Below are 21,838 nucleotides of genomic sequence, written 5' to 3'. Positions count from 1 at the left end.
CCTGCTGTCCTTCCTAGTTACACCGTCTGCACGAGCCCCAGGCTTCGGCTCTGACTCCAGTATTTCCAAAGACAGCCTCAGATTCCGTGGCTGGATTCCCTGGTATGACCGGCCCCTGACCAGCGTCTTCCTCAGACTGGTCAGCCAACACGTGCCAAAGAGAGGAAGCCACCCTCTGTGCAGCTCAGGCACACCAGGTGGGCCAGGGCGGCATGAAAACATTTGAACTGACAGGGAGCCTGCAGAAAAGTCCACAGAGCGACCTGTCGCCTCTGGCTGTGGGTGGTGGCCAGCAGAGGACAGAAAGGTTGCCAGTGGGATACCCCTGGGTTGTAGAGCATACTCAAGCTTTGAAAAAAGAAAAGTTAGAAGAATGCTGTTCGAAGACAGTTGGCAGTATGAGGGGGAAGTGTATTTCTTCTGTACTAGAACCTCTGGGAGGCCCTGGAACCTCCTACACAACCTGACTGACTGTCCCTTGTGCTTCCAAGTGACTGGTCATACACACGCCCCGATGGCAATAATCTGAAGACGCCACCACCCTTCACATACCTGCTGGGTGACAGGAAACACCAGCTTCCGGGTGGTCGTGGAGTCCTCTCAGGAGCTTGTCTCAGGAGTCAAACCTGTAGGAAGAGATCTTGCACGCCTTCAGTGAACGAGCTGGGGCAGCATTCCCCCCACCAGGCTGCAGCCTGAGCTGCCCTTCAGGAGCACGTACACACCCCATCATGTCTAGAGATTTCTGACCACCCTTCCAGGCATTTTCATGGACGACAGACCAGTTTTAAACTTTACGATCCTGTAGTAGGATACCTTACTACCACACTACCATTAATTTTTAAATCTCAGATCTACCAGATGGCAAAAGTCTTAAACATTTAGATCAGATATATTTAAAAGGTATGATAAAGTTCATAATGCAGTAACTTAAAGGATTTTCAATCTGACGTCATCTTGCCCAGGAAGATCTTTAAGAATTTCTGTTATATCTTTTTTCCTACTTACAACAGGATTAGAAAAACCCTGAAGTTTTCTGCCAAGGTTGGGGGGGGGGCAAAAACCATGAAATTGTTTATAGAAAATATTCAAAATAGCACACAGAGGAAATGATTTTTTTTTAAATGAACAATATTAGAATACCATAAAACAGGTATGCAAATCTATGCAATGACAGAACCGGAAACAAATTCTCCATTGAAAAAAGGCAGCAAGAACCAGTAGGCATTCATTTTCAACAAGAGCTTCAAAGAAACCTATGGATTCACCAGATGTGCAGGGGGAAAGGCTGAGGCCTCTAAACTGAACTCCCAGGCCAGTGGTCACCGAAGCTGGCTCTGCACTAGAATTGCCAGAGAAATCTTTTAAAGAATACGGACTCCTAAGCCACATGCAAACAGCACAGCCTGGCAGCACATCACTCTGGCCCTGGGAGTCGAGGTTTTCACCAAGCCTTCCAGAGCCCAGCCTGCATCTGGCTTTGCACCACTGGTGCCTGATGAGCATGCGGAAACCAGCATCTCTGCTCACCAATTCGTTATAAAACTTGGCTTCTTCCGATTTAGAACTATGCCAACCCGTGGTCCTCAGAGGGGAAAGACTGTTGGGATTTTCTTAACCAGCACAAAGATAAATCTATTATGAAACAAAGCCAAGCCTATCTCTCCTACGTGATTTACTCCCTTGGTTGCCTGTTTCCTTCTCTTAGTTCGATCAAGAAAAGGCTCTGCCCCTTTATTTTGTAGGAGAACACCCTTTTAAGTTAAAAATGGAAAAATTAAGATCATTTTAGACAACTAAATTTTTAAAATAACCCATCCGCGATTCAGGAAAAAGCCTGGAAGGTTAAAACTGGAGGTAAGTAGGATCTCTGAAGCAACCGGAGAATTTGTTTTGCATGTATAAACACTTCACAAATCATCTCATGGCCCAGCCCTCTTCTCCAAATACCCAACATCTATCATGTGCTTTAAATTGGGTAGCCTCCAAAGGCCTGTATTAGTTGTTGTTGTTGTTGTTGTTTTAAAGCACTTTAAAAAACATTGAACCAAGAGAGTAAAATCCTTCTGGATGATTCTTCCTTTGCTCCTACACATCTCACCAATGGACAATACCAATTTATGAATTCAGAGAGGCGGGAGCTCTCTCCTGCTTCACAAGCAGAGTGCACATGACATGAAGTACGCAAACCAGGCAGTGAAGTAGCTTAGCTTCATTGTCAAAATATTCAAATTATCACTAAAAGAAAGCAATTCCTTTCTGACTCCAACAATACTCCTTGGCCTCCGAGGGCTCACACAGGAGCTTATTCTTAAGCTGTTCAATGTAAGCAGCACCAGTGAAAGAGGAGAACTCTGGCAGGGAGGAGGCCAAGTTCCTCCGCCTCTCCCACCTGCCATCTCAGACCAGTAACACTCACAGAGTTAACAATGCAACAGAGAACCTGCAAGCATGCGTGGTTCTGGGGAAAACCGTGTGCACTGTGCAACAGTGTAGCCAAGCAGAGAAGAGAGGGGAAAAAGAACACATCTAAGTTTGACAGGACGCTCTTTGCACACTGCATTTCAGGTCAGAATTCAGATTTCAAAATCAGAAGAAAAGGTTTTAATCTTTCAAATATAAACATATACAAATATGTACACATATATGGATATATATGTGTGTGTGTTTATATATATAATCTTTGCTATATACATATACTAGCGTTATAGGAGTGTTTAGTGTTATAGGGTCATTTTTGCCATACATATATATATGGATATGTGTATGGCAAAAATGACCCTATAACACTAAACACTCCTAAATACACGTATTTCTGAGCTCCAGAATAGCAAGAAAAGTCACATTTGTCTAGGAATGAGGATTGGCACACAGTAAACAGATTAGAGTTAATTGTTTAAGAGGGAAAATTTGCGGAGGAATGATCTGTTTGTGTCTGCTCACTCAATGATGACAAACAGTGAAATCTCCTAAATCTAGAGCATATGGTTTCTAGAATGCATCTTTGCGGGCACATTCCGTCTTTTGAGGCAACTGCTCGTGAGAGCCACATTTAAGAATATGTCTTTTCTCTATGAAGGTACTGGTTCAGCTGCCTGCTGGGCATGCACCGAAACCCAAATTAAACAAAGGGATTTCCCTCCAGCTTCAGCTCATTCACTTCTGGCTACTCCTAAGTTTTCTTAAGTCAATTCTTCAAACTGACTTTTTTATTTCTAATGATCTGAGTGGGAAAGAGTTGGGCAAGCCCCACACGCTGGATTTCTTCCTCCTCTAGCTTGAAGATGGGTAAGGTTTGTGTTTGAAAAGCTTTTCAAATGAGTGTTTAAATTTTATTCTATTTTCTGAAGACTGCAATTCCAGACGGAAAGGAGCCCACTAGATACAGGAGATAAGAGACAACCCACTCTTACTTTGCTGAGTAAACAATGAGATTATTCCCCCGAAGTAGAGACCTTAAATGGGATATTCACATTTATCTCAAAACAACAAATTCAGTTTAAAGATGGCACGGAGGAGTGAGCTGCAAAGGGTCCCTCAAAACCTGAATACATGTGCGGGCCTGAGAGCTGGCCGTCTACCTTCACACCGATCGCTGGGGATCCCCACTCACGACTCGGACTTTCAACTCCTCCTCGAAATCAGAGGCCTCCCCAATCTCCATCCTCAATCCTGAACTTTCTTGCAAATTCCAGATGAATCCAGCTGCCACCTCTCTGCCTGGACCTCTCACAGCCCTGAAGGCTGCCTCTGCTAAAACAAGGGCTCCCCCAGCATTACCAGTTTTAGCTACTGGCTCCACTGGGTACCAGTTGCTAACATATCCTGGATGCTCACAGGTTGTGGCCCTTTTAATAACTTAACACACCCTTAACAACCATATGAGTAGGTGCTATTAGCCCCATTTTACTGATGGAGAAACTGAGGCTTAGAAGTACTCGGCCCATGGGCACATGACCAGCAGGCAGTGGCATTGGCATCCAGAGCCCGTGGTGGGAGCCATGTTACCAATAGGGCAATCTCTCCACTGTGTCCCTCCCCAGACTCTCCCAAGTCAGAAACTCTGGAGTCACACTAGATTTTTCTCACTGACTCAGCTATACGGATTCTGCGAGCATACTGGCGCCCTCTTTCCGTAACTTCCGCAGTTACCACTATTTGGGCCATGTTTTGCCTTCTTCACAGCCTCCACATCAGCATGGCAGGACGACTCTGGAATTCTGCTTCATTTGTCCTCCCAACAGCTTCTCTTTCTAGCTCATTTAAAACAGGAGGCAGGCTTTGTCATTCCTTGTGTTTGAGCCCAGATGACGGCAGAGACAGTCTGTCCTTGCTAACCTCTAAACCCCGAGGAGATTCTGTCCAACCCCCGAGATGGAAGAAAGAGAGGGTGCCCACGAAGGGGAGAGAAAGCACTTCTCCGGCCCTTGCACAGCTCTCTCTCCCAGGACAGTGGGCAGAGCCCTTGGGGAGGACAGGGTGTGGGCCATGCTCCAGGAGACCTACACCCAGGGCGAGATTTTCAGCCTCCACTCGCGGTCCTGAGGCAGAGAGCTGCAGAGCCCAGTGCTGAGACACACAGAAAGGCCAAGCCAGACCCTCACCTGGCAGGTGCCATGGAAATCTCTGGGTTCAAGGACACACCCCATGAGGGAAGGGAGAGAGATGAAATGAAATTTCCCTGTAGGTTAGCAGAATGGAGGCTGGACTCTGAATCAGTCACAGGGAATAAAAAAGGAAGACTTCCTGCATACTTGAAGTTGTGTGGTGAGGTTCAGACTTGGGGGGGGAATGGTTCTGGAAGGTGCCAAGAGCCTTAGCCTCCTACGCCACATGCATCTGTGCTACTGGCTAGCCTCAACTGCTACACTGGTGCCAGACTGTTTTTCAAAGAAGGCCATCCCCTGTTGCAGAGAGGAGTGCTTCTATGCAGAGGCTCTGGTGACCTGGGGGCAGTCCTGTGCTCACAGCCCCGGGGCAGAGAGAGGAGGAAGGAAGGAAACCCTCGCAGATGTGGAGAGTTTACTCACAAGATTAACTCCTCTGATTCCTATGCAAACACCTAGAAAGGGAGAAACAGAGAAAGCTGTCTTTAGGGCCTTTATCTTAGACTGTGAGTTGCTTAAAAACCAAGGAAGTAAGGATGTCGACCAGGACGAGGAGAGAGGGAGGCCAGTGAGCCTGGGCTCAGACAGGACACCGCTCTTCCCAAGCCTGGCCGGGACTCCAGGGCAGGGAACTGGGACAGTGAGAGGGTCGGCTCATTTCCATGTGAAGGAAATGAGAGTGTGCAGCAAACTGACGAGCTCCGGGGAGAGGAGAGTCCTATGCTAGGAGAGAGGATGTGAGTCCTTAATGTGACAAATTTGTTCATTCAAAGATGTTGCAGTAACGGGAGGTACTTGTGGCACCAAATGAAACAATGAAGAGGGGCTCATGCTTTGAGACCAGTCACACATCCTCAAAGCCAACCCCATTTCAGTCCTGTGGCTAAATATCCGAGGCCTTCAGAAAAGACTTCCAAAAGCCCTGAGGAAAACTGGACAGGGTTCCAGACAAGCCCGGCTCTCCCAGCCATTCTGCAGAGATCAGAATTTTCAGAAGAGTGAGCCCTGGCCAGAAGTGCTTCAGATGGACAAGAATCAGCAACCAGGGAACCCCATTCTCCTGCCACCCAGGCACCGAGTCTGTCCAGCAATGGGGCACATCCGGTGGGAAGATGGAACTGGGAGAGGAGGCTTTCCCTGGGGAGCAGGTGCCCTGTCACAGAGACAGAGCAGGCCAGTGCAGTGCCCTCTTGCTGCTTCGGTTGTTGGGAAGATGTGTATTTCGTAGGAAACCGAACCTGAGAAGAGAACTCATGGACAGTAAACATGGTGGCGAGGGTGTGTTGAGCAAGCAGGCCAAGGTTTGGGAAAGCAAAGCAACCACAGTGTGGGGCCACTCTGGCCTCATAAGGATCTGGCCTCTGTTGACACTTGCTTCCCTTCTCATGCCAGATAGGTGAGGCCTAGAAGGGAAGAGAGAAGCAAGCAGCTCATGAACATTCGCATGGCCTGTCCCCAACCTCCGTCACCCAACACGGGCACCATGTGCAGGAGACTACTTTCTAGGCTGTGGTGCCTTGAAATTTTCTAGGACAAGTGTGCAGAGGTATGCTGGAGGACGAGGACAAACCCATCTTATTGGCCAAAATTCAATTTTCATGTGGCTTCCCTTAAACCTGAGACTGGCCTGGTGAGTAAGGAGCTTGAATCTGTGAGGTCAGGGCAGAGGGGTTTCTACAGACTGGACCCTGAGGTCCAGTCAGATTCCTCAGTCTCTTTCTGGAGTGGCTCCCTTTCCTTCTTAGTGCTGCTGTCATGCAAATATGCCCCCGTCCCTTGGTTCTTGGGGGTTCCTCCACCTTCCCACTAGTTTCTGCCAGTGGCAACCAAGAGTCCTGACTCATCAGAAGGACCAAATTTTGTCATCAGGAGACAATGTGCTCAGGTTTCTGTTACAGAAGGAGACCTCAGACAGCAGACATAAGGGCTCTGCTCCCGGACTGTTCCAGTGTATATGTTAAGAATCAGTATGATCGTAATTACTCTGGGGGGAAAAAACACAAAAAACAACCCAAAAAAGTGCACAAAAAGAATAAATGCAATAACTGTGCCCTGAAGTTTGTTCATAAAATGAACTGTTTGCAGGGAGTTCTCAATCTTCCCTGAGCCAGAGCTCTCCACACTCTCACGGCGCTCTTACAGAGTTGACAATATAGGGCAAATGAGAACCATTTTAGGGAAACGACATAAAACAATGATCATCGTAATGTGGTTCTAATTTATATGTTGATTGTGAGTGTATCTGTTTTATGAATCACTTTTAATTCCTGCGCTCAAACAAAAAGGAAAAAATTACCTTGGTAAACGCCACATAATGGATCAATTAAATGACTCCCCAAATAAAGTACACTTCGTTAGAGTATAAACACGCATAGCTCCTAGTGCTATTTTAAACACGCTGGTAGAGAAATGTGATTTACTAACTTTAACAATATTCAATACCATTCTATATTATGAAGACACAACCCCCCCCACCCCGCCGCCACCAACTCCCTTCACCTCTAAACTGCTTTCATTTTTAGCCTTTTGTTTGTTCCGGGAGTCAGAAAATAAAGATATTTTAATGATAATTCTTACATGACAACTTTTCGTACTCAGGAGTGGCGTCAGAATGTGTCTTCTTTTTGCCTCATTCCACTGCGTTCCAGAGCCGTCAGTGGCACGGTCTACTTAACACTAGCTGAGTTCCGACAGTTAGCTCAAAAGTATATCAACCAGATGACAGTACTGGTCTAGACACAATATAGCAAAGTGGTGTGGTAGAGGAGAAAGGCCACTGACTTTGGAGTCACATGGCTCCAGGTTTGCATACTGGCTCTGCTACACGCCAGGTACGCCCCCTTGGGTGGGCTCCCTACCTGGCCCTTACGGTGGCGCCCATCGCCTTCACAGAGCTGTTACAGGATTATACATCACATATGTACACACAGAAGCACAGGGCTGCAGGGTTTAAAGCAGACGTAGCCTGGTAATCAATACCAAGAACGCCTTTACAGGCTGGGTAAACTCACAGCTAGAACACACCATAACCTGTTTCAGATGATGTATGGTACACGTGACACAGCTCACTGCCATAATCGCCCTTCAGTTTGGATCATCATGGCATGATTTCATTTCCTAACACGTGCTTGTGAAAGACATTCCTATTATTTCTTGCATGTTTCCAAGTTTTGTAGGACATGTATTTGAAAGACTCCTAACTGCTTAGCCAGTGTAATAGTATCACTGTGCTGTACATAACAAGAGAAAACAATGACGATGGTGCCTGGCACGGAATGGTCTTCCAGGTATCATAAAGTGGCCTAAAGGTCGTACAGAAGTGATTCTGGCACTTTGGGATTTTGCTAAATACTTCTCTTTGAATGTGTTGGTTGGACTAGTTTCAGTTAGAGTTTCATTTGGAGAACAGGAATTTAAACACACACCCCCATATATCTAATATTCTCTTCACTCTGGCTTTCCACCTCGGGCAGCCGTGAATAACCTTCCAGAAGTCAGCCCCCAGAGCAAAATAAGTTGGGAAGTAACTTATCCAGTGAAAGGCTTAGGGGAAAAAAATTTCAAGTGTAAGATGTAATATAAGAAAACTTAACACAGAACACTGGAATAAAAAAAAAATACGGCATAGTACAGTCAAGGACATTTTGTAAAAAAGAAAAAAAAAGCGCGGAGAGAGGCCAAGAATTAAGGTTAAGCAACAGTTAGCACTGAAGGTCCAAATCCGGGGGAGGGTGGCGTTAGGTGAGGAAGGCACAGGCTTCTTAAACAGAGAACTAATACATGTTACAGGGAAAAAAACATCAACACGTTGGATATGAAATTTAAGGCTGGAATTAGAGGTTGCTATTTTGAAATACGTGGTTAAAACAAATTATAATCTCCATATGTACGGTGGAAAATGATCATAAATAAAAATTTCTGATAAATATTGAGTATCCTGCCAACCATAATTTCTCTCAGATAAACACTGGATTTAGAGGCCCACTTTTTCCCCATTTCATAACTTTAGGAAATTTGGACAGAAGAGATGCAAACTGAGAATCACCTCATATTATGGTCTTAAGAGGGTGATTTAGAAACTGAACTGTAACCTATCTAGCAGACTCACTATGATTCTAAGTGGAGGATAACGCTCCCAAATTTTCCCTTAGTATTTATCTGTTTTTTAAGATCATTTTAAAACATCTTTTTTAAATGTAAGAGATGGGGCTCATAAATTTCCAGTAAACAAGTCATGCTAAATAAAAAATCAACTGTATAACATCCCGTATTTCTAAATGAATATAAATATCAATGACAGTTCTTCACACAGTCTCTTGGTTTTTTCTAAAGAGTGAAAAATAGGCTTTCATATCCCTCAACTCTATTTTTCCTTCAAAGCCTGAAGTTCCTCAAATGAAGATTCTCTGAGAGCGAGCATTTTCTGGAACATAACCCCCTCTACTGTGGGAAAGGTGGAAGGATTTGGTGTGTGCCAAACCAGAGTAAAGAACAAGAACACAGACTCACGCCTGAGTGCGGGAGAGCAGACGGGGCAGACGTCTGCTGGCTCGGCAGAGACATACTTACCTTTGTCAGTCTGAGGTACGGAGGACTGTTCGATGTGACGTGAAACAGAGGCCACATCAGACGTGAAAGCAACCCTAGAGCGAGGGGGGGAAAGAATCAAAAGGTTAAAAAAAAAAAAAGGCACTGAGAAAAACCACATCCCTGCTCTGTAAGTAGAACTGATATACAGAATATGAGTTCAGGAATGCCAAGATCAAAAAGTTCTCCCCGTCGACATGCCCTAGCGCCATATCCCTACATTCCAGAGACCCGCCTTCAAGTTCTGGCGGCAGTCGTCCTTTGAGAGGGGCCGGGCAGTGATGTGGTGAAGGGCATGGGCCTCGGTGTCTGAAGGCCAAGATTCCCAGGTGCCCCTGGAACCACTCAGAAACCTCACACAATTTGTTTGGTCTCCCTCGGCCTCGGCTTCCCACCTGTAACATGAAGACAATAATCGTACCTACTGCCCAGGAGTCTTTCAAGGATTAAATAAATTAATTTGAGTAAAGGGCTTCACGCGGGTATCTGGGAAGCAAGGAGCCCTCATGGATTTGCAATTTTTTCCAGAGACCCCAGTTCAAGTACAAATACCTCACAGCCTCAGGGAGAAATCAGGTGATGATCAGAATCTTTTAAAAAGTGTCAAACACAAACACTATCCTTTGGGAAAGGGAAACCAGTCCCCGAGCAGGGTTGAAGGTGAAGTGGGGGTGGGGGGGGCGGTTTCTAAGGAGCAAGAAAGGATCATTCAAAGGCCCCAAACACACACAGGCAAACAAAAACCAAACACACAACCAAAAAAACCAAAACAAACAAACAAAACTCTTTTGCCCTGTTCCCCACCCCCTACCAAAGACAAGGCTACTGTGAGAAAAGAGGTCTGAGGCAGAACTTGTTGACAGTAAGCACACCCAATGAAGGTAATTTTAAATCTGTATTTCAGAACAGTCTTTCCTGTAATTCAATCTAATGAATAAGGAGGATGTTTCCCTTGCAATGACTAGATAAGCCTGTAGTAGGGCTGCTTTTTTTGGTCAGTCTGGATGGACGGGAAGCCATCTGAGAGGGAAGTATCTGGTGTCTTTTTACTAGGAAGTTTGATGATGGAGATAAACACACAACGCAAATACAAACACTTCATATATGTTGATTCCCAGGCCTGTTGTGAAGGTCTGACTCTTAAACCATTTGAAATGATTCTTCTTGGGGACTATAGCAGTCTTCGGTCCTGAGACGAGGCTTTTTTACAGAGGATCATGGAGCTGGAGTTATCTGATTCAACAGGCATAGCAAGAACACAGTTTTTTAACCGAAGTTACTTCCTTGGCCTGTATGTAGTTCCTTCTATCAATCTAGACAAAGATATGCCTCGCTGCGAAAATGAAAAAGTGTAGTTTGATTTCCTACACTTCCTTCCACCCTTCACCCCTCCCTACTTTGGTATGATGTCACATGAAATTACTTCCAGAAACGGAGAGTAGAGCAGCCAAATCATAAAACCTAAGTGCTATGCTTACTGCCTTCTTATCTACAAGTTAATACTTATGGGGGTGAGAGTCTATCAATGATCAAGGCCATGGTAATTTTCCTATTTCATACGAAATCTGAAATCTCAGCAGAATCGCAAACTGCTGAATCTACCGCATTTGTATGATCCACACAAACACCCCATTCCTCTACAAGATTCCTACCAAAGCTCACACACTTGCAAACCTGTATTTTAAACCCCACCCTTACCTTTAATCAAAAACAGACAACCAAATAGATTTCTTTAAAAATAATCTTGATGGTAAAAACAAAAATATCATGGAGGGTAAAATATTAGCCAGTTACTGTACTTCTGTGCTTCCTTACCCCCCCTTTACTAAAATTTTCCATTATGATTTTAAGATGTTGTTTCCCAAAGAATGTTGACAACTATTTCCCACTTAAAGCTGTGGTTTAAAAAGAAATAGGTTTTAACTTGAGAATAGCCCAGAACTGGGCTTGTTCTAGGGTCCTGTGAAATCATAGTAATTCGTCCTTTAGATTTAAAATTTCCCTTATACTTTTCACTGACGAGTGAAGGTGTTTGCTTCTTTTGATAAGGGGCTCATAACAGTGGTAAATCTGGTTAAGGAAATTGTCAAAGGGTGTTTTGTTTTGTATTATTTAACACTACATCACAGAAATAAATCGTGAAAATGGATGCTTTCTCCATCACAATCACTAATTCTGGCCCAGTGAAAGTCCACAGAACTCTAAAAGCTTTTCTCATCTAGCTGGAAATATCTAAACACGGTGTTGAGATTTAATTTTAGGAAAGAATACTGGAGAACAGAGCTTAGATTTTAAAAGGACAATGCTATCCACTTTTTTATGCCTCCTGTTCAGAGGCTGATGGGCTGCTCAACAAACTCGCCAAATCAAAAAAAAAAAAAAATGTTTAATAATTCTCCATAAAGAATAGATTTTTAAAAGCTATAGCACCAATCAGGTAACAATAGATCAATCAGGTTTTCCTAAAATGTAGTATTTGCAGTTGAAGCCTGGATAAGTAATTACATTCAAAGTAATGTACAGGGAGCTATCAATCCCCATTCATGCCGCTCGCATTCACTGAGCCAGGAGCTTTGCTGGGCTTGGAGATATAAAAATGAATCCGCCACAGCTGCTTTACTTCCAGCTAAAAGAATACACCTAAACAAAGAGCTACAGGGCAGTGTGTTAAGTGCTATAATAGAGGTGTGCACAAAGGGCTCGAGGCCAAAGGAAGAAGCTATAAATTCTTCCTGGGAAATCAAGCAAGTGAGGGGTGATGTTTCCTTGTGATAAACTCAAGACTTTTTCCTTACTATGTTCTCAAAAGTAAGTTAGTAATTTTAAGATTTATGAACTGTGTTAATGGCAAGTGCTATACTGGTCTATTTTCCTGTTTCATTTATGCTTGGCATAGCCTTTCAGTTACGACATCCCAAGAATATAAGTTTTTAAAAATAAACGTATTATAATATTCCCATACAACACAGACTATCCGGAGTGGCAGGAAGAGCTCCCATGAGTGAAATTTAGATACAATGTTCAAAGATGTTTTGAAACATAAATGAATGACATTCTTGACACTTAGTAATGTTACGTTAATAATGCTTATTTTAAGTATCAATTTTTTTTTCTTCTTAATGCAAAAATAAAAGAATCACTTGATTATATCATGGTTAATATTTGTCTTTCTCTACTTCTGTGTTTAAAATAGAAGGAGGGTGTTGAATCAACTTCTACTTAGCATCATTTATTATGCATACCATATTCCTACTTATAACACAGTTGTGACAGAACCTCCATTGTTCATTACACACTAGCCCCAAACTTGAGTAATTCTAATGTAAGCATGAGAAACCACCGTCTCCTTTGGGGTGAATTTCCAAATTCCTCTGTGTTAAATTGAGGTCTAATTTTCCCTGTGCCTGGTTTTCACAAGAAGGTCCATTCCACCCCATGTGCTCCTTTTCAGCTGTCAATAAACAGAGGCAGTGAATTCCCCCACAGCTTCACAAAGCTAGTTAGGCAGAGCCATTCATTCCTTCAGGAAAACAGGGCATTGATTTCAGCGAGTTCCCAGGGAGCAGCTGCAACAAAGAGATCAAAGGCCCACCTCTCTTTCCCTCCACCGCTTCCATCAGGCCAGGCCCAGACAAACAGCGACAGGTTTCCTTGAGACAAGGAGAGGGCCCGGCAGACCACCTCATGGTTCAATTCAAATTCATCCGTTTCCTACATTCCAGGGACAGTCCAGAATGCTAACCATGACAAACCAGCACAATCAGGCGGCATAATATACTGCTCGCTAGTTCATCCAAGGTCAGAGGGAGAAAACAAGCACCCAGGGAAGTCCTCCACTTCTAGGGCCTGCTGGGCCTCAATGGCCCCCTGACATTCCATAAATAAACTTCCCCGGCTCACTCTCCCTTTCTTTTTCCGTCCTGCAATCCCGGGAGCAATGGTCTCACTTAATCTGCAATTTCTTTCGTGTCACCATACCCAAACGCTCGGGACACTTTCTTCTCAACCCTGATAGTTCTAATGATGATAGGAGCATGGCGATGGGGGCAGCCCTTCTCAGTTCTCAGCCCGAACATTACCACCACAGGATGAATTTAGAGCTGCAATTGCTAGGGCTTCCTTCAAGGCTTGATCTCCAGGGAAGGCCACACAAACTAGAGTCAATTCTTGTAGATTCTGTTTGGGGAACAAAAATGTCCATGGAGATAGGACTGTCAGCTTTTGCTGTGAGCCAGGCAATCACCCAAACTGGCAATCCAGACCCCTAACTGACAGTCTGTGCCTGAATGAGCTGTGTGAGCTCTGTGGGAGTGAGAAGGGTTAGCGGGGGGGAGGGGCGCATGAGGGGCTAGGAAAGAAGATGGATTCTCCAGACCAGTTACCTATGCTGATCGGATCTGACCAAAAGGTTTCTAAGGTCTCCCCAGAATTCTGAGCTGCTTCTTTGACACAACCCTCAAGAACGCCTGTAAGAAAATGTGTTTATTTTATTGTGCTCCATTCACGTCTGTCACTAAGCCTGAGGAAACATGGAAGTGGATGGGTTAAATTTGAAAATTCCTAAACCAAAAAGAAAATAAACAATATTGGAATGAAAGGTATGGAGAATTCATTCCTCGACACAGAACACAACCTTCCCACGTGCCCATCTTATGAGCTTCAGTACGACCTGGGGGATCTATTCACTGACTCTTCACTCAACTGCCAAAGAAGCCATTTTGTATACGGCACCAAACAGCCCTCAAGGAGAAGACTTTCACTTATTCTCAAGTCTGAACAGAAATGAGCTTAGAAAATACAGAAGTCTATATGGCACGGGAAAGGTAGATTCCCAGTAGACACAGTGTGACAGTTATATTAGGAGCCTCGAAGCTGACTCTGGCACTGATCCACTTTGGACCTCTCTGTCTTTCTACTCTTCCAAAATGGAGACAGAAATATCTGTCAAGAATTCCTTTACAAGGTATTGCGAAATAACCATTCCTCAAAAACAAAGTATCTCGTCGAAGAATGCTAGGCTTAGGAGTAGAACCTCCTTACATAATAGATGACTCTAATTCAACAGAGCTGCTCTGGAAACTCACTAAGTTTCTATAAATCAAAGCATTTTTTAAAAGCACTCAGAAAATTCACTAATTAAGGAAAGGCTATGGCAAATGATGAAATACACTCATCAATTCATTTATATACTCATTTAAATTTATATTCAAAAGCATTTATTCCTTTATTTGTGGGGTTTTTAAAAAGATTTTAGTTATTTGTTAGAGAGAGTGAGCAAGAGTGTGCACAAGCAGGGGGAGCAGCAGGCAGAAAGAGAAGCAGGCTCCGTCTGAGCAGGGACCCCGATGCAGGACTGGATCCCACAACCCTGGAATCATGACCTGAGCTGAAGGCAGATGCTTAACCAATTGAGCCACCCAAGCATTCCTTTCAAAAAGCATTTAAAGTCCTGAAAAACATCAATTTGATCTTCACCACAACCACCTCAGATAGGTGGTTTTACTAGTTTCTATTTTCGAATGAGGAAAACAGACCTGAGAAGGGTAATAAACTGATTTGCCAAAGTCACAGAACTTGTAAGTAGCAGAGCCCCGACTGTAAGTATTCTGTTTCTCAACCCCATGTAGAACCTAGCTACCATGTGTGCATATAATCATTCACTGAACGGCTCTCACCGTGACTCTATTAAACAGTCTACCTCTAAGCTCAGTGCATTGCTCCACTCATCCAAAGATGCAGTGCTTGTGTGGGGAGCCTGGCGTTAGATCGATACTGAAATTTTAGTGTCAACTTTTAGCAATTTTATAAACTAAGCTATTAACGATATTTTCAGACTCTCAGTTTCCTCAACTACAAAGGAGGAATAGTATCTTCTCAAATAGGATTTGGGAAGGATTAAATTGGATAACTTGTATAAAGCCCCTAAAGTAATGTTAGCAAATTAATAGATAACTAATCGTGGCAGCTATTATCATTGGTGTTGAAAATCAAACCTGCATGAAACTCGTTAAAAAGGGAAAAACAGGTTTCTTTTTCAATAAAAAGACATCAGATGTAACTTTCAGCCTCTGGATTACACAATTCTCTTGAGCACTAAAAATCTACCACTCGGGTCTAATATCTGAAGGTGGCCAACTAATAAGCCCAGATCAAACCGTCATAAAAGATACGCTACTACCCCAAACAGAAACACTGACTGAATTGTCTTTCTTGAAAAGATGTCTGAGGAAACTCCCTGGGTTTTATAAAGCAGCAATGTGGTTTCTCTGTCCCATCAGCTTTGCTTCTTGCCATTTAACTGCTTAGAGTAGGAATGTACGTCTGCTAGGCAGAAATTCACAGACAGTTGCCACATGAAAAGAAAAAATGCATGATAGGAATATTTTGTTGCATGGAGCTAGTGCTTTAAAGTTTTCAAAGATAATGTATGTTATTTCCTTTGACCCTCATACTACTCACTAGAAGAAAGCAGATGAACTTTTTAGCACAAAGACGGCTGATCGTAAACAGCAAACTTTTTTTTCCCTGGTCTCATTTTCCATAACACCCTATCAATAGTTGGTAGTATGTAGATGTTACAGTACAGAGTGTACAGATTACTGTGGGAAGACAGAGGCCACTAAGTCTGGGAAGGCCAGAAAAGGCTTTGGAGAGAAGGTAAAATATACCCAAGCTTTTACCTAGTACAAAATCACGTCTAGTGATTGTCCCTAAGCTTGATGCAGTTTTCTCTGAACTCTGACTATGTCTTCCAGTGGTTTACTTCTCATGCACTGTTTCTGCTGATTTGCAAACTTAAATAGATCACCCCCTAAAAAAAAAAACTCAAAAAAAATTTCTACCCAAGGCTTTGATATTAAAAGAGGCAGAGAGTTGAGGTTACTGCTGTTTGACTAAACACCACTTACATCTCCTTCTAATTCAACAGTTCTGTGATTTTTTAAATTACTGCTCATTCTTATACTGTATTACATACTATATAATACATCAGCTTAAAAGTGCATGTTAATCTATAGTCTATTAACATTGAAAAAAAATTTTTTTTCCTTCACTACTGTTTATCTCAGAAGTTAATCGTTGAGGGTGCCTGGGTGGCTCAGTGAGTTAAAGCTTCTGCCTTTGGCTCAGGTCATGATCCCAGAGTCCTGAGATCGAGCCCCAATCAGGCTCTCTGCTCAGCGGGGAGCCTCCTTCCCCCCACCCCCACCCTCGCCTGCCTCTCTGCCTACTTGTGATTTGTCTCTCAAATAAAAAAAATAAAATCTTTTAAAAAAATTTTTTAAAAAAGAAGTTAATCGTTGGGAAGAACCCTTAAAAATATTTAAGGGAGGGGTGTATGGCTGGCCCAGTTGGTAGAGCGTGTGACTCTTGATCTTGGAATCGTGAACTCAAGCCCCACCTTGGATATAGAGATTACTTTAAAAAAAAAAAAAAAAAAAACTAAAGAATATCTAAGGGAACATGTTTTTTTTTTGTCTGTTTTTAAAGATTTTATTATTTATTTGACAGACGGAGATCACAAGTAGGCAAAGACCCAGGCAGAGAGAGGAGGAAGCAGGCTCCCCGCTGAGCAGAGAGCCCGATGTGGGGCTGAATCCCAGGACCCTGGGATCCCAGGACCCTGAGCCAAAGGCAGAGGCTTTGAGCCACCCAGGTGCCCCTCTAAGGGAACATGTTAAAGAAATTCATCACTAAAGAAATTCAGTCCACAGCAAGGCAAGTCTATTGGCTATTTCCTTCCTATGAAGGGCTAAGAGTTGCCTTTTCATAACCATCTATATTATCTTCTCCAACATGAAATAAACATGATTTTTAATAAAAGGCATTCAGATATTTGAAGATGATTCCTTTTTTTAAAAGATTTTATTTATTTGACAGAGATCACAAGTAGGCAGAGAGGCAGGCAGAGAGAGAGAGAGAGGAGGAAGCAGGCTCCCTGCTGAGCAGAGAGCCCAATGCAGGGCTCAATCCCAGGACCCTGGGATCATGACCTGAGCCTAAGGCAGAGACTTTAACCCACTGAGCCACCCAGGCGCCCCTGATATTTGAAGATGATTTTGACAATCCTTTACCTAGAGCTATTATTTTGAGACTGTTGCTCTTTTCCAATATAGGCACAAAGTGCTATAAATTTCCCTCGAAGCCCTGCTATAGTTACATCCTAGTTATTTGGAAATATATTTTTATTTTCAGTAAGATGACAATACCTTCTAATTTCCTTTTTTTTTTTTTTTTGGTCGAATGGGTTATTTGGTAAAATTCACCAGCACAACCATTTGGGTCTGGTGGTTTTTCTTTTCTGAGGAATTGCTCTTGTTTTTTGTTTTTGTTTTTACTACTAACTTGATTTAATAGATAGAGGGTAATTCAGGTAATCTATTTCTCCTTAAGACAGTTTTAGTAGTTTGTATGTTATCTTTCTAGACATTGTTCCATTTTATCTGTTATCAAATTTGTGAGCAGAGACTGACTGTAGCATTCCCTTAATCACCCTGTAATACCCATGAGATCAGTAGTTATGAGCCCTCTTTCATTCCTGAAATTGGTAATTTATGCCTTCTCTTTTCTTTGGTTAAATTGGTCATGATGGGTCCTTGATGATTTTACCACTTTATCATTATGAAAGAACCATCTTCACATCTGGCAATATTTTTTGCTCCAATTCTACTTCTAGACACTCCAGGTTTAAAAATAATTAGTACTAAAATTCACATTGTTTTCCGTCCCTTACCTTATAACCTAATTGTCCTTTGGTATATGAAGTGCATTTTTTTGCAGGCAGTATATAGCTAATCTATTTTCTTCTTAAAGAAAAAAAAACCTAAGCTGACATTCATTGCCTTTTAACAGAGTGCTTACATTATACTTAATATGATTATTGATACAGTTAGGTTGAAATGTACATCTTGCTATCCATTTGTTTTCCATTTCCCTTTTCCTTTTTTCTCCTGCCTTCTTTTGGACTATTTTTTCTTTTCATTTTTTAAAAAAATATTTTATTTATTTATTTGACAGAGAGAGAGATCACAAGTAGGTAAAGAGGCAGGCAAAAGGGGAGGGGGAAACAGGCTCCCCGCTGAGCAGATAGCCCAATGCAGGGGTTGATCCCAGGACCATGAGATCATGACCTGAGCCAAAGGCAGAGGCTCAACCCACTGAGCCACCCACGCATCCCTGGACTATTTTTTTCCGATTTAATTTTATCTCCTTTGACTTATACACTTTCTTTTGAGGTCTTGGTGGTTGATTTAAGGTTTATCACTATATTCTTAACACAAGGTAACTTCAAGGGATATTACACCTCTTCACATATAGTATAAAAACTTTAGGGGTACCTGGGTGGCTCAGTCAGTTAAGCATTTGCCTTCGGCTCAGGTCATAATCCCAGAGTCCTGGGATTGAGCCCTGCATCAGGCTCCTTGCTCAGTGGGGAGTTTGTTTCTCCCTCTCCCTCTGCACCCCCCACCACTGCTTGTGTGCTCTCTCATGCTCTAAATAATAAAATCTTAAAAAAAAAAAAACAAAGACCTATATTCCATTTCAATTTTTCCCATCTTGACCTTTGTGCAACTGTTGTCATACATTTTACATGTTATAACCCCCAACTACATTGTTACTATTTTTGGTTAAAACAATCACCTTTTTAAAAAAAAGATGTAAATTAAAAAAAAAAAAAAACAACTTATACATTTACTCAGAATGTTACTATCTCTGGTGTTCTTTCACTTTGATCTAGTATTATCCTTCTTCCTAATGGCTTCCTTTAACATTTCTTATAGCGTGGGTGTAATGGTGAATTCTTTCAGCTTTTGTATGTCTAAAAAAATATTTTACTACCTTTTTTTGAAAGACATTTTTATTAGCTATAATTTCTAGATTGACAGTTTTTTCATTCACACTATGTTAAAAAGTTGCTACACTGTCTTCTGGATAGCACTGCTTTTGGTGAAAAGTCTATAGTCATTCTTTGTTCTTCTAAATTTATAGAGTCCTTGTTCTCTGCTTTAAAATCTTTATTACTGGGGTGCCTGGGTGGCTCAGTGGGTTAAAGCCTCTGCCTTCAGATTGAGCCCCACATTGGGCTCTCTGCTCAGCAGGGAGCCTGCTTCCCTTCCTCTCTCTCTGTCTGCCTCTCTGCCTACTTGTGATCTCTGTCAAATAAATAAATAAAAATCTTTAAAAAAACAAAATCTTTATTACTGGTTTTAAACTATTTGATTGTGACGTATGTTGGTATAATTTTCTTCATTTTTTGGTACTTGCTGGTATTTATTAAGCCTCTAAGATACGTGAACTTGTTGTTTCATCAAATTTAGCAAACTTTCAGCCATTATTTCTTTAAATATTTATTCTGTTACCTTCCTCCTTTGGAGACTCCAATTATACATATATTTAGCTATCTGAAGTTGTCCCACAGCCCACAGTGTTTTATTCTGTATAATTTCTATTGCTATATTTTCAAGTTCACAAAGTCTTTCTGCAGTGTCTGGTCTGCTGCTAATCCTATCCAATTTATATCCCATTTCAGATGTTTATGTTGCCTCTAAAAATTCAATTTGGACTTTTTTTATATGCCTTTTATGTCTCTCCTTAAAGCTACTGCTTTCTTCTACAATCTTGAGCATATGTATAATTGTTTCAATATCTTTGTTTAGTAAAAATGTTTACTAAATATTAAAAAAATCTGTTCATTAAATTTATCTTTATTAAATCTATCATCTCTGAGTCTATTTGTATTGATCACCATTGAATTTTCCTGTTTCTTGGGCGATCTGGTAAATTTTGATTGAATCCTAGATACTGCATATTTTACCTTGGTAGGTGCTGGATATCTTGTAGTTCTCTAAATATCCTTGAGCTTTGTTCTGGGATGAAGTTAAACTACTAGAAACAATTTGACCTTTAAACCGAGAGTCTGCAAATTGTGGTCCACAGGTCAAATCTGATCCACAGCCTATTTCTGTAAATGAAGTTTTATTAGAATTTGGACATCCTCATTCATTTACATATTGTCTATGGCTGCTTTATCACTATAGTTGCAAAGTTTAGTAGGTGCAACAGAGATCATATGACCTGCAAAGTCTAAAATATTTTCTATCCTACCCTTTACAAAAAAAGTTTATGATCACTCTAATGGCTTATTTGTAGGACTTTTTTTTTTTTTTTTTTTTTTGAAAGAATCAGAGCTTTAGTCTAGGGCAAATTTTCCCTCCCTACTGAGGCAATACTCTTCTAACTATTCCATTTTATGCCATTTATATTAAAAAGTTTTTCTAGTCGAATGGGACACATTCTTCCCTGAACTGTGATCTACATTTTCCTTTTCAGTTGATTCTTTTCTCAACCTTTGGTAGTTCTCTTATATGTGTGCACTAATCAGCACTCAGCTGAAGACTCCAGGGGAATGCTATGATGACCTGCAAAGTGTTCTCTTTGTGTAACTCTCTCTTCTCCAGTATGCTGTCCTACAAATTTTAGCTACAACTGCCTCCTTAAATTCCCAACTCTCTTACCTCAATTCAGGGTGACACTGAGCTGTGTTTGGGTTCCACTTCTTACAATGCGGTCTTGGGCACATCACTTGTTTCCCTTCTCTCAGGGTTCAGTCTTATGTTGTTCATTGCCCAATGTCTGAAAACCTGTTTTAAAAAATTTATGGCCTGTTTTTTGGTTTCATTTTGGGTTTTGGTTGTTTAAGACAGGAGAATGAACCCAGTTCCTGTTACTACACCATGGGTAGAAGTCACAGAAGTCCCCTCAGCATGAATTCCTTACATTTGCATTAGTGTTTTATACTTACAAGTAAGTGCTGAAAAGTCTGTATTATCTCATTTCATCCTCTCTACATCAAGATGTAGAGATTACTTGAAAGCTCAAAAAATGCCAAAAGTTACTTGTTTGGGGTCACATTACAGGGCAGCCCATGTCTCTTAGTCATTTTCTCTTCCATAAAAATATATAATTTTTCAGAATTTGGGATATATAATATGAGATGGTTTTCTCTATAAAGTACACTGCAAAATAACTTATTAGTAGTATGTCAAATTGTAATACTGAGCAATATAGAATTAGATTGTTACTGAATATTGTTAATGACCAGGTCTATCATTTCAATTAATCCTTATAATCCTCATAGCTATTATTATTTCAGTCTTATAAAAGACAACCTGAGGCTAAGAAAGGCTCATTAATTTGCTCACAGTCATGTACTTATTGGCATCACGGTTGGAATTTAAGCCAGGCTACACTCATTCTAAAACCTGTGCTCTTCGCCATGCTGCCTGCTCAATTTATAGCTCTTGAAAAGAGAGCTTTTGGAACTAAATTATGATAGAACACTCCAAGTCTTCAGTAACAAAATGACATTAGGAGTCATTTACTAAAAGTACCAAGATATATTCACTTTTTCCTGAAGTTAATCAAACAAGCACTGAAAAAGAAAATGAATATTCTTCAAAGAAATTTCAAACCTAGTTTTTTGCCCAGCAATACTTAGAAATATATAGATGATTGAGATTTTAGCTGCCTTTTAATCATGTCTAATCTAACTAAAGTTCTAAAATCAAGCATTCAAACTTCCTTATTGAATTATTTGGGAAAGCCTACAACTGATAAAACTCAGGTGGGCTTGAACTCTAGCACCA

The 21,838-nt window shown here is 41.6% G+C and overlaps 1 protein-coding gene across 9 annotated transcripts in view; it reads right to left on the bottom strand.

Moving 5' to 3' along the window:
• The window catches only part of PLAGL1 (PLAG1 like zinc finger 1), a 111,260-nt gene that overhangs the window by 21,265 nt on the left and 68,157 nt on the right, over nt 1-21,838 (bottom strand). For 7 of the 9 annotated variants that reach the window (XM_046004372.1, XM_046004371.1, XM_046004370.1 and 4 more), the window contains exons 3-5: nt 9,177-9,250; nt 5,031-5,062; nt 553-626 (exon numbers count right to left, since the gene is read on the bottom strand). The gene's annotated coding sequence lies outside the window, so the exon portion shown is untranslated. The remainder of the gene's footprint in view (nt 1-552; nt 627-5,030; nt 5,063-9,176; nt 9,251-21,838) is intronic. The other 2 variants (XM_046004374.1, XM_046004373.1) reach the window with 1 other exon arrangement.

This window comes from Meles meles, chromosome 5, assembly GCF_922984935.1.
Source record: "Meles meles chromosome 5, mMelMel3.1 paternal haplotype, whole genome shotgun sequence".
In the NCBI taxonomy this organism is placed as follows: domain Eukaryota; kingdom Metazoa; phylum Chordata; class Mammalia; order Carnivora; family Mustelidae; genus Meles; species Meles meles.
The sequence above is the reverse complement of the archived record's forward strand: the minus strand, read 5'-3'. Positions and strand labels throughout refer to the sequence as shown.